Below are 17096 nucleotides of genomic sequence, written 5' to 3'. Positions count from 1 at the left end.
CTGTGCTCCTGAAGTTTTCTCTGTGAAACTGTCAACCTCCAATATCAGAAATAACTTCCTTCGTGAGAAGGGATTTTCAGACATGAAAAGTTTTCTCTTAAAGTGCAAGTATTTTTAAAATCTATAAAATATAGAGCATTATAAATTTTCTTTAGTTACTACAAGCTGAATTTTAACTGAGAAGACTGGGAAGTCCATGTATGTGTACATGCATGCATGCGTGCATGTTTGTGTGCTACACGTGTGTGTGTGTGTGTGTGTAGGTCTACTGAGGATACAGAACATATTCTGGACATGACAGAGCAGTGGTGTATCAGAAGGGAAAAGAGTATAAAGGACCAGCTTCACCTGCTTAATTTGTCCCCTGACCTGGTGTCGTCTTATTTTCCACCATCCTTTGCTGATCTGTATACTAAATACCCAGGGCTCCTGGGTACCTCCAGGTACCCCTGTAAGTTTTACAAGCCTATCAATATCCCATGTACAGTGGATGGAACCTGGACTTTTTGCCCATATAGTTTTCCTTTCCCTCAGAGTTTTCGTCTGAGCTATGTCATGGGGTAGGTACTGTTGTGAAAATTTGTGCTCACTTGTTAAATAGAAACTACTCATTGAACTGTTTAAACAAATAAACAGTATCTTGAGTCAATTGCAGGGCACCTCCAGTCTCCACAAAGCAGAGTTACTTTGGGACAGGAAGTTCTTTTAGTTTCCCCTTAAATCAAAATACAAAGTTATTGAGCAATTCTAGGACCAACCCTATAGTTGCAAACTTGGGAAGAGATCACAGGATTCTGTAATCGTCTGCTTATCCCCTTATTGGGACAGCAAATAGCTCAATAGTTCTTATACTGAAGTCAAAACGAAGAATAATACCGGAACAAAGTCTGCATTGAAAGTCTGTGTCTTATTTTTATTTTCTCTTGGCACATAGTAGGTAACTGTTAAATGTTCTCTTGATAAATGTTAAAAACACACAAGGTACTTCATATACTAGGGGTCATAAAATTTCAACTTTTCTTTTGGTGTAGGGGTTGATGATGAAAAGTTTGGAAACTTCTGATCCATGTTAATGTTCCTGCTTTGAGAACTGCAGGGTGCAGCTTTTAGATGGAAAAAGTTGCCAAGAGGACCAGAAGTAGAATAAAGGCATTTATGTAATTCTTCTTTATAATTTCATTTATTGGTTTTCAGCAACTAACTTTGAAAAGTTGCCTGAGGCTGCCTAGGGTCTGCAATAAGGATCACAGCTGTGCTGTCCTACCCCCTTCCCACATGTGGGAACAGAACCTACCCAGCAGTGCTAATAGAGGCCCATGGCTTTCCACCCACCTCGGTACTGCTCAAGGCAGTGGCTTTTTTCTACCAGCCTCACCCTTCTCCATGTGAATCTTTTTCTTCTTTCCAGTTTTATTGAGATGTAATTGACATATAACACTGTATAAGTTGAAGGTGTACAACATCATAATGTGATACATGTATATATTGCAAAGTGATTACCACAATAAGGTTAGTTAACACATCTATGACCTTACACAATTAATTACCTTTTGTGTGTGTGTGTGTGTGTGTGTGTGTGTGTGTGTGATGAGAACATGTAAGATCTACTATCTCGGAAACAAAATTTTGAGTATGCAATAGAGTGTTGTTAACTATAGTCACCATGCTGTACATCAGACTCCCAGGATTTATTCATCTTATAACTGGAAGGTTATACCCTTTGACCAACAACTCCCCATTTCCTCCACTCCCCAGCCCTTGACGGCCACCATTCTACTCGGTTTCTGTGAGAGCAGCGTTTTTAGATTACACGTAAAAGTGAGATTATGCAGTGTTTGTCTTTCTCTCTCTGACGTATTTCACTTAGCATAATGCCCTCAAGGTTCATCCAAGTTGTTGCAAATGGCAAGATTCCCTTATTTTTTAAGGCTGAATAACATTCCATTCTACATATGTGCCGTATTTTCTTTATTCATTTGTCTGTCAATGGACACTATAGAAACAGAAACTCACTCAGTTCCTACAAGTGTCCAAGGTAACAATAGACAAAATATGGATGTTGGTGGGTGTAGATCCAGGCAGTAGGTTAGACTACATCCCACAGGCAGGAAGGCCGCTATTTTAGGAGGAGCTGCTTTGAATATGAATCAAATAATAATTGATTTATATATCACCAGTTCAGAACTAACTCATCTGTTTTCGACACCTCACCATAGATATGAAATGAGAATGAGTGGAAAAAGAGGCTTCTGAAGGCAAACAGTCATAAAACCCATTATTATTCTGTAAAAAGGAGACTATACAGTCTTACCTTTAGAACCTCAACTCAAACAAAGACATGTAGCAGCCTCAGTAGGATATAATCGCAACAGAAAAAATACAAGCAGAAGGCAGAGGAAAAAGAAGTGCCATTTGGTATGGGAATAAATAGCTCTGTATGTCTCAAAAGCCTCCTATAAACATGTCTGGGTGTCAATATAGTGTAATAATTAATATCCATAAACCCTGAGTCTTAAGAAAAAAGAACTGTATCTTTTGCTTTCTTTTAGAAAGGGACAGAAAGGTAACTATATTTGCTTTAATAAATACAGAGACTTAGTGCACTTAAATATTTGATCAACTAATTTTAAAAATGTTTCTTACAGTATACATCATTTTCTGATGAAACAGGGGTAAAATAAGGTTCTAGGGTGTGAGGAGGGCATGAGGTATTATACACATTTTCTTTTCTGTCCTTTTGTAGCTGAATATCCTTTTCCAGGCCTAAAGAAGTAGTAAAATTATGCACCTAAGATTGAATAAAAGGTTTCATAGACATATTTTACATATATGCCATTAGATTTCCACAGAGTTATTTCAGGCTGCCGACAGGTTGCTTGCTTGAGCTGAGACCCCTCTAAACAAAGCCCAGGAAGAAGGTAACAACTGTGAAAGCCAACTTTTTTATTCTGTGAGTAACTTGGCTGCAGAGCAGACTAATTACCCCTTTAACCACACTGTTTGAACTCATTGTACTTATCTGGGAATCACTATTCTGAAAGTAGAGAAGGGGACTAGGGAAGTTAAAAGGGACAAAAGACTTAAATATGGTCTCTTTGCAGAATCTCAAAGGTCAGGCAACAGGCTTCTTCTTTCTGATGGTTTTAAAAAGAGAAGATGAGCTGTGGTTTAAAGGTCCACTTTGGAATTCAAGTTCTACCTCAGGTGCAGCCTGAATACTAGTCTCCACCTTGAGTGAATCACTGAAGGATCATTTCTCAGCACATAGTCAGTGTTTGTTAAATTTTCATATTATTTTATCCCAGTGAATAATATTGATGAGGGATTTTGAAACTATTAAATTCTGCCAAAGGACTTGATTTTGTAATGATACCAAACCTTGGAAAATAAAGGAAGTAGAGATTGGTGAATCCTTGACAAATTATTAGAGTTGTAACTGATTGTTTCATAAGGAAAGATAGGGAATGGATCACTTAGGAAACTGAATGAACACTTTGAATGTCCTCTATTTCTGTTAAAACTACAGGTTAGTTGAGCTCAAAAATTGTAGGTATAAAAATTGTGTTTTTTGGTAATAAAATTTGTTTTAACCCTTCTCTCAATTACGCATTTAAATGTTGACCAATTCACAAGTAACTGTTTACAGTCGATGGATTGGCCAGTGGCTTTGGGATCATTCATTTTATAGTCTGGGATTTCCAGTGTGATCTTTATTTTCCCATTTATACTCTATTTCATACATTTTATTAGCAGTAGTAGTAGAAATAGTAGCAGTAGTATCATTATTATTTAGTTAGAGTAGAATTGTTTCTATAACTTCTTACGGTCAGACGTATACTAAGCAACACACAATTTGAAAGCACTGGTGTTGGAGTAAATTCGATGTTGATGAGACTAGTCACTGCCCTTAAAGGAGCTTGTCTCCTAGTTGGAAAGATGTGACATATACAATAATCTGAGGCATTAAGTAAATACATGGGTCTGAGGGCAGAAGATCCTGAAGGAAGCAAGCTACAAAGAACTCATTTTGAATCCTGGCATTAATATTGGCAGATCTCCTCACACCTTTTTACGACAGTTATAGACAAAGCAAGTAAGACTGGAGAATACACTGCAATGGCCCAAATAAGATTTAATGTCATTTCAGCCTAGGCTTTGAGTATATGATAATTTAAATGCTACCTAAATAGTAAATTTACTTTAATGCTGACAACGTAGAAAAGATACTTTGCTGCAAAAGTATACACAGTAGTAACAAGTGGATTTTGGAAGAAACTAATATTTTGTCTTATACTGGTAACTACACTATTGCCCCAGACCTAGCAGCAGCCTTTATTCTTTGTTGTTTTCTTCTAAGACTGAAGAGCCTCTTTATTGTTTGTGCTGATTTTTTTTCCACCAACAGATCTCAGAGCAATCTGAGTGCACTGGCCAGTTGGGACAAAATTATCATTAGAATTCTTGGCTAGAGAAGAAAGCTCCTAATTTAAGAATGGCTTTTTGCCTTCTGAGAGCTCAGAAGAGCACATTGCAAGCCATCTACATTTATAAAACATGTTTTAGTATGGAAAATTTCAAACATCTACAGAAATAAAGAGAAAGAAGTAGAAACTTTCATCCATTGTTCTCATCAAATGTCCATTTCAGGCCAATAGATTTTCTCTACACCCTCTCTTACTACTACCACCATCATCCCCAGCAATTTTAAAGCAAATCCCAGATTTCTTTTTCTCAGTGAAAACGTCAGTATCCATATTTCTAAAATGCAAGAACTGCCCTTTTTAAGCTCAACTATGTCATTATCACACATCCGCAAATAATAATGATTCCTTAATATCAACAAATAGCCAGTCAGTTCATGTTTCCTTGATTGTCCTATAAATGTATTTTTATTTTAATAACCATTATTTATTTGATTGCTGATCCAAACACAATTTCTTTTAAAGTATAGGTTTAAAAGAACTCAATTTGCTCATTTTTCTTGCAAGTATTTGTCCTTGAATTCAAAGCATTCATCCAGTAGGGTTCCCAACTGTCTGGATTATGCTGATTGTCTGGATTATGCTGATTGCATCCCCTTTCTGCTTATATATTTATCATGCTCCTTTGGCCCATGTATTTACTGTCAGTTGGTAGATAGATCTAGAGCACTGACATAATTCAGGTGTGATTTTTTTGTCAAGTTTACTTCATAGATAATATTGATGAATTCCAAAAGGAACTATCAAGTGTCTGTCTTACTGTGACGTTGCAGCCATTAATGATCAATGTCTAGATCCATTAATTTATTAAGGGTACCAAATGGTGATATTCTACTAACTAGATGATTATTCATTTACTAGCTAGAACATTATTTCATCAACTACTTGGTTGCCCTGAGTTACAGTTTAATTAGGAAAGGAAGAATAAATGTTTCTTTTATTTTATTTACCAGTTTTACAAAAAAAGAAAAAACAAGAGAGAGAAAGGTTGACTCTTCCAAAGATAACTAATGAGGTATTTTCTTTCTTTGTTGTTGTTTTCAGTGAGGTTGTTATAAATATCGATGCAGAGATTGTCCCCTCTTAGGTTCACGGATCCTGTTCAAGTTGGCTCCTGAGTCCTTTCCACACAACCACAGTAGTCTTTGAAGTCTTCCCAGCTCTCTTATATGACAAGATGTAACAGGAACATCTTGTTCGTTTCTTATGCTGGATTTGAAATCAGCTGTTTCTCCAAGGAGACATTATCCACTGTGTTTATTCAAACTTGTGTTCCTTCTAGTTTAACCTTCTCTCGAGACATGATTTTTTTAAAACAAATTACTTACTGAATTTTTCACCTTTTCAAATCTTGCTATTCTCCAATCACTTCATTTCTGAATTTTTCTAATTTCTTTTATGTTTTTCTTAAAACCAGTTTCTATTCCTTTGAAAATTTCTTTTACTTTTTCCGCAGTATCAGGCAATAAATTTCATTTGTTCTGTGGACGTGTCTTTCTGTGACGTTTTCAGGATTTGCTGGAACTTTCTTTTCACCCTTCTTTTTTCTTTTTTTTTCTCACTGATTTTCTACAGGATGTGAATGGAATACTCTTCTGTCACTCATTTTTAAATGAAATAAGTTTCCACTTTAGGAGGGAAACATAGATCAGAATATAATTTCTAGCTTCAGAACTCCAGGGCTCACTATCTTCTATTATTTTCACAACATAATTTTATTGATTTATTTATTTTTTGCAGTACGCGGGCTTCTCACTGCTGTGGCCTCTCCCGTTGCGGAGCACAGGCTCCGGATGCGCAGGCTCAGCGGCCATGGTGCACGGACCCAGCCGCTCCGCGGCATGTGGGATCTTCCCAGACCGGGGCACGAACCTGTGTCCCGGCAGGCGGACTCTCAACCACTGCGCCACCAGGGAAGCCCCACAACATAATTTTAAAAAATGACCTTAAAATTTCTAAAATCTTCCTCCTCGGCCCTCCTATGCCCATTTACCCAGGCCTCCTCTTTCCTGTCCTTGTTGAGTATGGGGATTTGTTCTGGGATGGTGCTTTGGTTTGATAGGTGTCAAGGTTTCACAGACCCCAGAACACTTGGCATCCTCAGAACATTTCAAAGTTCTTGCACTCAGCTGCAAAGTGGAGCCTGCAACATTCACTCCCGGTTTCTGCCGCTGTTCTCAGTGAGTTTTTCAATCTCAGTGAGTTCGTGAACCATAGTAACCTTTGGCTCTCCTGAAAGAGAGAGAGAGTCCTTCCCTCGTCTTCCTCCCACACACCTTGGGATACACATATGTAGGTCTTTTTCCTGTTGTTGATTTGTTCCTACCTGGCTGTATGTTGCAGTTCATGTGGACACCTTGTTGTAGATGTTGTCTGTGGGTTTTTGATCTTGTTATCCTAGATGCTTTTCTTTCTTCTTTGTGGGGGTGGGGGGTTGTGTATTTAGGGGAGGGGTGGCATATTCAGGGATAAAAATCTTCTCTGTAGCCACCACCATTTCCCCAGAATCCTCTGCCATTAATATTTAAAACAAAATCATGGGAATCATTATCCGGATCCTTAGGATAATCATTACACTGTATCTGTCTTTTTTTCCAGGCTTCAAGCTGCCTGTGGCTCACCACGTTAGTATACTGACGTGACTGGGCAATGCCTAATTTGATGGGCTCTTTCTGTACTACCTTCCTCCTAATCATGACGGTCTTGTACGCTATACATAGTCTTCTTCACTGATAGGGAATTTAGAAAATACAGGAAGCCATGGGTTTAATAGCTGAAAGTGGAATTAATGTGTTCTTTTTCCCAGGTAAAATATCATAAGACTCCTTAGGCCAAAGTTGTAAAATGAAATCGCAACTTTCCTGGAATCATTTTGCAAACGTGAATGCCCACATAAAGTACACTAGGACTTGAATCCAAGGAATAACACATTTTTAGAGCCTCCAAATGTATAAACTTAGTACAATTCTGCATTACTTCTTAAGGCAACTGAAGAAAATAATTTTGTGATCAAATAAATATTGATTTTATTAACAGTTATTTTAAAAGTTTACAAAACTTATAAAAAATGTTAAGGCTCTATCAGCCTCATCAGTTGTTATTTCTTTTCTAGAATCTTGGATAAAGGAACAGTCGTTTGAGGGGAAACATGGTATAAAATGGGAAGATAATCTAACAGTAAAGATAGTTATATCTCTTCCTGTGTGATGAACTACTCCTAAGCTTGGTGGTTTAAAACAGCAGGCACTTTATCTCCTCACAATTTGTGAATCAGCGGAATGGGCTGGGATCTCCTGGGTGGATCTATCTTGCTTTCACCTGAGGTGACTACTGAGGCTGCCATCATCTGGTTGCTGGACTGGGGCTGGTTGCTTTCACATGTCTGGCCATTGGTGCTGGCTGTGGCCTGTGCCTAGTCTCCACTAGGTTAGCCAGGCTTCCTAACATGTCAGGTTTCCATGAGGACAAGCCCTAAAGCACGAGTACTCTCCAAGCTTCAGCTCTTGATATGCCATTGGGCCAAAGCAAGTCACGTGACCAAGCCCAGGTCAAGGTGGAACAAAACTACACAGGGTGAGAAAACGGGGGGAGGGGCATTTGCACTGGGGGTCAGTAGTCTAACAAACTGCTGCAATAACTATATAAAGAAAAACACCCCGGAGGACAACTGGTAAAAAATAAATGTGTGCGGGGTGGGGTGGGATTTGGCATAGGGGGGCAAAGGCAGTAAACAGGGGCTACCAAAATCTGAAGATTCTGGAATTTTTGGAAAATCCACTGGGATTAAAGGAGTTACACAACCATGTTCTGACACCAGAAGAAAGGCGCCAGTTGAGCATCAGGGAAGTCTAGCGCTCTTCCTCCATCGCATCAATTTTCACGTTTCTTTGACTCAGCATATTTGTAGAATGAATCATGACTTTCTATATTAATTCAGTTTTTCAAAGAAATAGTGACCTCGCTTCTATCTGCTGTGCCACAAAAATGCCGTAGAAAAAAATTCCTTCTGTTAAGTCGCTCACTAGGTGAAACTGTATGTGTAACCTAGTACCAAAGAGGTATTAAGAATCGCCACAGCCGAGCCGGCCCTCCGCATCACGCACCCTATAGCAGCCAGTGGGTGAGCCGGGAGTCGAGGAGGTCACCGTGAGAAGGAGGGGCGCGGGCAGCGTGGCAGCCTCCTTCCGTCTCCGTGGAGCCACCTCCGGCCTCCGGTACAGGGAGTCGTCTGCAGCAGCCAGTGGTGGCCAGCCTTGCAGCGCTGTGTTCTAGGTCAGTAGCTTCCAAGACTCCAGTTGGATTCATTGGAGTAGGCAACGTGGGGAGTCCAGTGGCAAAAGAGCTCATGAAACATGGCTAGCCACTCACCGTTGTTGATGTGTTCCCTGATTCATGCAAAGAGCTTCTAGATGCAGATGAACCCTGTAGTGTCTTCTGCAGGGGATGTAGCCGAAAAAGGTGACAGAATTATTACAATGCATCAATGCACTAGAAGCTTATTGTGGAGCAAATGGAATTCAAAAAAAAAGTGAAGAAAGACTCACCATTAATAGATTCCAGTACTGTTGATCCTATGGTTTTCGGAGAATTGGCCAAAGAAGTTGAGAAAATGGGAGCGGTTTTCACGGATGCCCCTGTTTCTGGTAGTGTGGGAATGGCTCGATCTGGCAACCTCACACTTAGGATGGGAGGAGTTGAGCTGCTGTGGTGCATGGGCTCCCATGTGGTGCATCGTGGAGCTGTTGGGACTGGCCAGGCTTCGAAGATCTGCACAAACTTGCTGTTAGCTATTAGTAGGATTGGAACTGCTGAAGCTATGAATCTGGGACTCAGGTTAGGGCTTGACCCAAAACTCTTGGCTAAAATCCTAAATACGAGCTCAGGACAATGTTGGTCAAGTGACACTTATAATCCTGTACCTGGGGTGATGGATGGAGTTCCCTCGGCTAATTACTATCAGGGCGGATTCGGAGCAACACTATAATGGCTAAGGATCTGGGATTAGCATGAGACTCTGCTACCAGCACGAAGAGCCCAGTCCTTCTGGGCAGTCAAGCCCATCAGATCTGCAGGGATGTTGTGCGTGAAGGGCTACTCAAAAAAAAAGACTTCTCATCCGTGGTCCAGTTTTTGCAAGAGGAGGAGACATTCTGAGTTTGCCCTCTGGCTGTGAACACTGAAACATTGAAACCAAACTGTGTCTTGGAGCCCCTTATGGCTCACTCCACAGGAAAATGGGCTTAATCAAAGGTCAACTGTCTGCTTTTGAGTGTGTAGGTCAGGGGTTCCCAACCCCTTGGCCTTGGACGGGTACCAGTCCACAGCCTCTTAGGAACCGGGCTGCACAGCAGGAGGTGAGTCGCAAGCAAGCCAACTAAGCTTCATCTGCTGCTCCCTATGGCTCACATTACCGCCTGAACCTCACACACCCCGCCCCCCCTCCCTGGAAAAATTTGCTTCCAGGAAACCGGTCCCTGGTTCCAAAAAGTTTAGGCACCTCTGGTCTAGGTCACAGTAGATCCTGGGATTTTTCGCCCATTCTAAACTGCTTATTCTTTTTATCTATTTAGCAAACATATCATCTGTAATTTTTTTTTTCTGCAAGCCACTGATGGTAACTGCTAGCTAGCTAGCTGATTGGCCTTTTTCAAAAGTTTGATTCCTGAGCATCTTCAGCTAAAACTCTGCCTACTTCACTCAGGATATTATTTACTCCACTTTACAAATAAAACTAAAATTGTTTTCAACAGGATAAAATCTATCCTCGAGGAAAGAAAAGAAATTGGTGTGAGAAAAGATATTAGAGAAAGGGGAAGTAGAGTGAATTACTACCTGTGTCCCTCAGAAAATTTGTCCTGTTAAATAACCCAGTGGTGATATTCTTGCATTGAGATTACTGGTTTAATTTCTAGGAGTTGTTAAAGCAAGAGAACTCCTTGCTGCATGTTATGTAATTTGGACTCTGTTACATTATCTTGTTGTGCCCCTCTTGTAACAACTTCCCATACTCAGCAAACTTGTTTTTTTCATATTTTTGCTTCCTTGTCCATTTTTACTGCATATTTTTTGACTTCAAAAGAATGACATCTTTAGAACTGTTTCAGAGCCAACGATGATATGTGCTTTAGATAATTATTACACTATGCTAAATATAACCATATTCTTTTGAATTCAAATAAATTTCTATGCTGATATAAAAAGAGAGGCACATTTCATCAATGTTTAAATAGTATCCTTCTTCCTCTAAAACTTAAAATAGGATTCAGTCTGATTCCTAAAGGGTTATTTTCTTCAACAACAAGAGCTGACTTAGGCCATTTCTTGGCAGTGGAATCTGAGCATAGAGGTCCCTGTCTGACTGCCCTTTGTTTCTCACTCACAGTATCCTGGGTGAGTGTAATGGACGGGCGTGCCCTTATGACTTAGCCCACTGCTACTGCTCCTGATGAGGGCTAATGGTGTGGGCCACTTTAACTCCTGCCCAGCAAAGTGCTGACATCTGGGGTTTCCTATCAAGTTTACCAGATATTTCACAGTAATTTCATAATTTACACAACATAAAAACACTGATTTTGAGCTTAGGAAAGCATTTCATTTAAACAGATACAGAACACTACTCTACAAAATGGTTTAAAATTTGTGAGCAATTGCATTAAATAAACTCTAATATAAATTAATCTAATACAAGTAAACTAATAGTTGCAAAGCTACTGGTTGCTTCAGAAGCGGTGGCTACGGATAACTTCAAAGTTGTTTCCTCAGTTCATTAAGAGGAGGAACTATTTGCTGTCAGCTTCTTCTTGGGGAAGCTTAGTTTGATGCTGATTCGCGTTATGAATGTATAGGAACCATTACTGGTTCTTCCTTTCCATATTCAGTGCACCATTATACTTCTATCCTCTTAAGATCTGGATATCTGTTACTGCTACTGTTGGCTGGAGCCTGGGAGGAGGAAAGCTATCAAGAAAAAAGGTCAACAAGTGTTAAAGATTTTTAGCATACCACTGAGACTTTTTATCAACCATAACCATAAGAAATAATAATTAAAATTACTTATAGCCTGGTCAGTGAGACCTTGAGTAAATTGTGGAAGCATCCATGTTTCATAGAGTTTCAGGGGATGGATATTTCCTGTTATTAACTCTATATCCTCTTCAACTGGAACAGAGAGACCTTTCTCTGTTGAAGCAGTTTTGTCTTTTTCCTGGGCATTTTCAGTTTTCTCTTAGGAGAGACTTGTAAAGCTTACATATACAAACTTACACATACACGAATAAAGCAAAGAAGGGATAGAGCAGTCTTGAGAGGACACGGTTTTGTAGCAGGCACACAAGACAGAGCTAATACTCCCTGATTGCATTTGCCTCCCTAGCCCCATCTCCTTTGTGGAAAGCATCAGCATTCTGACTGGTCTCTGCACCCCACTAACTGGACGGAACACTGCATTGGCATTCTTAGGGAGCACTGATGGTCCCTCCGGAAACTGTGGTTAGAGCTTGTGCAGCCAAAGTGCACAGGAAAGAATCAAATATACTTCATATAACATGCTTACTCTGTTTTGCTTAATTAGCACTTATTCCCTGTAAGAGGCTGATTTCTGCTTTGACAGGGAGTAATCGAACTCGGTATTCACGCAAACCATAAAATTAAAGTTAACATACCTCAGCTTTTCATCCTACTGGAAGAAATGTATGAAATCTAAAGTTATTTTTTAATTGCTGCTGTTTAGAACGCCTGAAGCCCATTTGCTGAACTTGTTAAAGAGCAGTGTTAATGAGGGTATTTTTCGTTTCTTTCTTTTCCGACCACAGCATGAATTCTCAGCCCAAAGTGTGCCCTGTTTCCCACAATAGAGACAGGGGAAAAAGTGCGAGTCTCTCACCACAAAGCATGAGACAACTACAAATACTTCTCTCCCAGAGTTAACATTGATGAGAGTCTTTGTGGAAAAGAACTTCCTCTTTTTGCGGGAATACAGTAGAAATGCAAGATGTATTCTCCACAATTTCACTATTGGAAAAATAATTTCATAGTCTCTCTCTCTCTCTCTCCCTCTCTCTCTCTCTCTCTCTTTCTCTCTCTCTCTCTCTCTCTCTCTCTCTCTCTATATATATATATATTTTTTTTTTTTTTTTTTTTTTTTTTTTTTTGCGGTACGCGGGCCTCTCACTACTGTGGCCTCTCCCGTTGTGGAGCACAGGCTCTGCACACACAGTCTCAGCGGCCCTGGCTCACAGGCCCAGCTGCTCCGTGGCATGTGGGATCTTCCCAGACCGGGGCACGAACCCGTGTCCCCTGCATCAGCAGGCGGACTCTCAACCACTGCGCCACCAGGGAAGCCCCATAGTCCATATTTTTTATTGGTCTTCTTAAAAAGTGTTTAAACACTTAAACACAGTGTTTACAATAAGGAGTAAAAGAGAAGATTTTCAATGTGATATTTCAAGGAGCATTTTGTAAAGGCAGGATCCAGTGCCAACTTTGGAAAATTAACACACACCTATGAGATCAAAGAGTCACCTGCAAAAAATTTTATTATGTTTTTCTTTCATACTAGTTTCCTAAAGGTGCATTGTTACTTCTTGGTAACGTAATAGTCAGAAAATACAGCAAATAGTTTCTCCTCTTAATGGTGGCCATTTGAGGAAGAAGTAGCTCTTACATAAGTGTCTAGTGACCTTATCTCTTTTGATACAATACCTCTTGGTTTCAGAGGCTTGCACAGATTTCCTCTAAATGAATAAACTTAGTAAGATTTTTCTAACTATCAGTCTAAAAGTAGATTTAGAAATCTACTTCTGAAGCAGTTTTGTTAAGTAATTATTGGTCAGTTCTCTTTCTGATTGGTACTTCTTTCTGCAAAAGAAATCCCTGTACTTAGAACAATTAATACCACCATCCCTGGCTCCTTGATTATTACACAGTGATGTTTCTTGAGAAAAAAGCTTACCCTTTTTGGGGGGAAACTTCAGCCCATGAAGTAATACTTCATTAAAACTAGATCTGCTTCTAATGCCAGTGTGATGCAGATCAGTATCCCCTTTCTTTTGACTTTCCAGGCTGTGTGAAGAGAATGGTATGGTTTGGTTTAGGAAGGGTTGTAGCTTAAGAGGATTGCATTATGTTTCTGTGTCACTTTGGGGGATTTTATTTCAATATTATATCCTGTTCTGTAAAAACACCCTAGTCATTCTCTTACTTATTATTAAATAATTAAACGCTGCCCTTTGTTTACTTTCCCCTTCTGATCAGAAGACTCCTCTCCACTCTAGGCCTTGATCTGAGCTCCCATTCATCAGCTTGTAGTAGCTACACTTCTGGTTTCTGAAGTCAGACAGATACGGGTCCCATTTCTGTCTTCATCAGTTATAATTTAGCCTCTGATATATGCATACCAGAGCTGGCAGTGACAAACATTTTGCTTCTCCTTATTTTCCCAGGGTTCTGTGCATTTTAATAGAGGATCACAATATTTGAAGTAGAGCTGGGATGGGGTGGAACGAAAGAGCAGGAAAACATGCTTTTAGGAAGGTCTGATATACAAATCACATGGAGGTAACTGCTTGAGGGAAAACCACCCCTACCTGAGTATTGTCAATAAAGTAGCACAGGGAGGCAAACGAATCAATTGTTCACTAAAAATATTCCTCTTTAGAAGAATAAAATTCACAAGAAAGCCTCATTGCAAATAAAATATATTTGTTTTCCTAAAGGAAGATATTTGGAAAGTCGTAGTAAATACCTCCTTTGACCTTCTGTGTCCCTAGTGTTCTATCTCCACTAAGTTTTATGAACACTACATAGAGGAGGAGGCTGAGTCTCAAAGGCCATAAGTAAGAGATGGATTTCAGAGCCTTTGCAAGGTCCTTTATGCCCCATGACTTCCCATTGCTTGTGCTTTTCATCCAGATAGGTGCTTAGGATACCAGAATGAATACATCTCTTTCGAGAGGCTTTTAACAGACATTAGATACTAAACAAGTACAACACCTAACAAATAGAACAGAATGCTTTATTTAAAGCAGAAACAGAATAAATGCTCACCTAGTATCATTTAAATCCCCATTAAATTATCTTTTGAATCAACATGTTTATATTTGAGGGTATTTTCTTATTTTTTCCTAGTTCCCTTTACTTGCACCTCCTTTCTTTTTCACTTTTCCCAACTGAAATGTTTATGGTTTCAAAAGTAATTACTTCTTGAAGAAAGTTTTCATGTATACTAAGTGCTACCTAATGGAAGCCATAAGCATAGAGTCTGCTAGCATTTAGAGTGGTATAATACATAGCCAGGTTGAATCAAGTGGGAGAGAAGGTTAATCATTCTTTTAAACTGGCAGTGTTGCCAGAGGTGGATTAATATGCTCTTTGAATCTCTTAGGTGCTGTAAGTCTCCTTGATCACAATCACTACGTTAATGGTTGAGGTTTTGAATTAGTGGTGTCTCCTGGGCTCAGCTGGGCCAAGTCCCTTCACCTCTCTGGCCATATTAGGTGATAGTTTTCTCATTTCAATACATGATCTACGTTAGAGGGAGTGTTGACTATACCAGACTTTTAACGTGGGCACCCAGAAAGTGGAAGAATCTCTCTACTGGTGATGAATCATAACTCTTTTCATTGTGAATATAGTCCTTCCCTTAGGTAAGGTAGGAACACCATGAAAAATAGAAAGTTCTCGGGTGTCTGTGGAAGCTGGAGTGCTCTCGACCTGTCAGCTCACTGGCAGAGCAGGCTTCGTCCAGACACTAGAGAACAAAATGTGAAATTGGCACCAGCCAGCCTCTCCATTGCACAGGATATCCCTATTTAAATTTGACAATCGGGATATTTTACAATTTGAAATTCTTGTCATCTGGTTTTCTTTAGTTTTTTCTTTGGGTTGAAAAGACTGAGAAGCTTGTTAAAAAATCTGGAATTCTGATGGTGAGGCTTAACCAGATCTATTGAGTCATCAATCAGCAAACATTGACCAATGCTTACCATTCCCTCAGTTACTATACTAAGGACCCAGACACGTCTCAGATAGTGGCCTTGCTCATTCACTGTATTTACAGTACTTTTTTCTAAATGTAACCAGAGCTCAGGTAAAGACAAGACATTGATTTGAGTCTGAAGTAAACAAAGCTGACTGGTCTGACCCCTTCAGTTTCCAGAATTCTTTTGTTTCAGGTAGTAATTTTCCCAGACCAATAGAACAAAGTCCTATCGTCTATTTATTTAATAATTTATCACAATAGTCCTTGCCCCTTTGACCTCTAGTGAGGAAACTTGCATAAGAAACTGAAATATGCTTAGGTTCTATGGGTAAGTGCAGATAATGATATGAATGAAATTGAAAATGAAAGCAAAGGTAGAAAAGCCAGTTCTGAATAGATGAAGTAAGACAGAGGTATTTGAAAAATCAAGTAGAAAAGATACAATAAGGAATGGAGAGCTTCTGGAAGTTTTCCAATAGGTGAGGGGTTGGTACATCATTTTCTTTTAATAACATGTCTGGCAGTTGTATGCCAGAGAAAGTTATAAGGGGGTTGACTATATGCATGGAAGTCCAGTGAGAACACTGTTTCTGTAGGCCACTGACGGTGTTCTGAGTGTACATTCTATAGTACTAGAAATTAAGTTAGGAAACAAAGGGTAATCTGATGGCATTTTAAATGACATTTCACAAATGATTAGAGCTAAAAGGTGTCTTTTTTCACTCAGCCAACACGTTGAGCACGTCCTATGGGGCAAGCACTGTGCTTATGGGTAAGAGATAAAAGAAAAAATAAAGGCCAGAGGAACTCAAAAGAGAGTGTGAGAGATGCATAAACAACTCATTACAATCAAATAGGGAGAGGCTATTAAATAAATAGATCATAAAAATGTAACTTTGTAAAACAGAACTTGGAGTCACTAACCCTGCTAATAGGGGATATTAAAGAGGATGCCAACAATGAGGGGGTTTGGAATTAGGTTTTGAATGTCAGTAGGAATGTTCCACGTGGAGAGAAGGTCAGGGGCATACCAGGCAGAAGGAACATCCTGGACTTGAGAACCAACACAATATGTTTAAGTGATTGTAAATGAGATTTTTTTGACTAGAGCGTAGGGTATAAGTTGCCAAATGGTAGAAAATAGAGTATAAAAGTTAGGCTGGAATAAAAGTATAAAGTGTCATAATTCTTATGATGAAAGTTAGGTGTTTTCCTACAAAATGGGTTACTTATAAATATTTTAAAAATAGAGACTGCGGTGTAAGGCTTGAAAAAACACTAAATCAGAGTTGTACAGAGCTCAGGCTTAGTGGTGAAAATTTCTGTATTTTGTTTTCCAGGTTGGATACTGTTACAATTCTTTAACATTTCTTTTTCCTGAGTAAAGGCATCTGGTGAAAATATGGGATCCATTTTATCCTGGGGAAGTTTTGTCTTAACCTTTCTTCTATGTATTTTTCCTATTTAAAATGCTTTTGCAGAATCTAATCATACGAAGTTCGGATACTTGAAGTACCTGCTCATATTCTCTCTTGGACATAATGGGAATAATTGGGAAGTCTTCTCTAATTTTGAGACTACCGTGACTACTCTCTTATGTTGGTTATTCCTGTAGATGAACCAATTTTAGGTTCATC

General features: G+C 39.3%; 1 pseudogene across 1 annotated transcript; it reads left to right on the top strand.

Moving 5' to 3' along the window:
- Positions 1-7759: 7759 nt before the first annotated feature.
- Positions 7760-12540, top strand: LOC309798083 (3-hydroxyisobutyrate dehydrogenase, mitochondrial-like; annotated as a pseudogene). Its single transcript has 2 exons — positions 7760-7873; positions 8592-12540. The product of its transcript is annotated as a 3-hydroxyisobutyrate dehydrogenase, mitochondrial-like (transcript).
- Positions 12541-17096: the final 4556 nt, after the last annotated feature.

The sequence above is a fragment of the Mesoplodon mirus genome (assembly GCF_964341445.2).
Source record: "Mesoplodon mirus genome assembly, contig: HAP1_SCAFFOLD_1584, whole genome shotgun sequence".
Taxonomy (NCBI): domain Eukaryota; kingdom Metazoa; phylum Chordata; class Mammalia; order Artiodactyla; family Ziphiidae; genus Mesoplodon; species Mesoplodon mirus.
The sequence above is the reverse complement of the archived record's forward strand: the minus strand, read 5'-3'. Positions and strand labels throughout refer to the sequence as shown.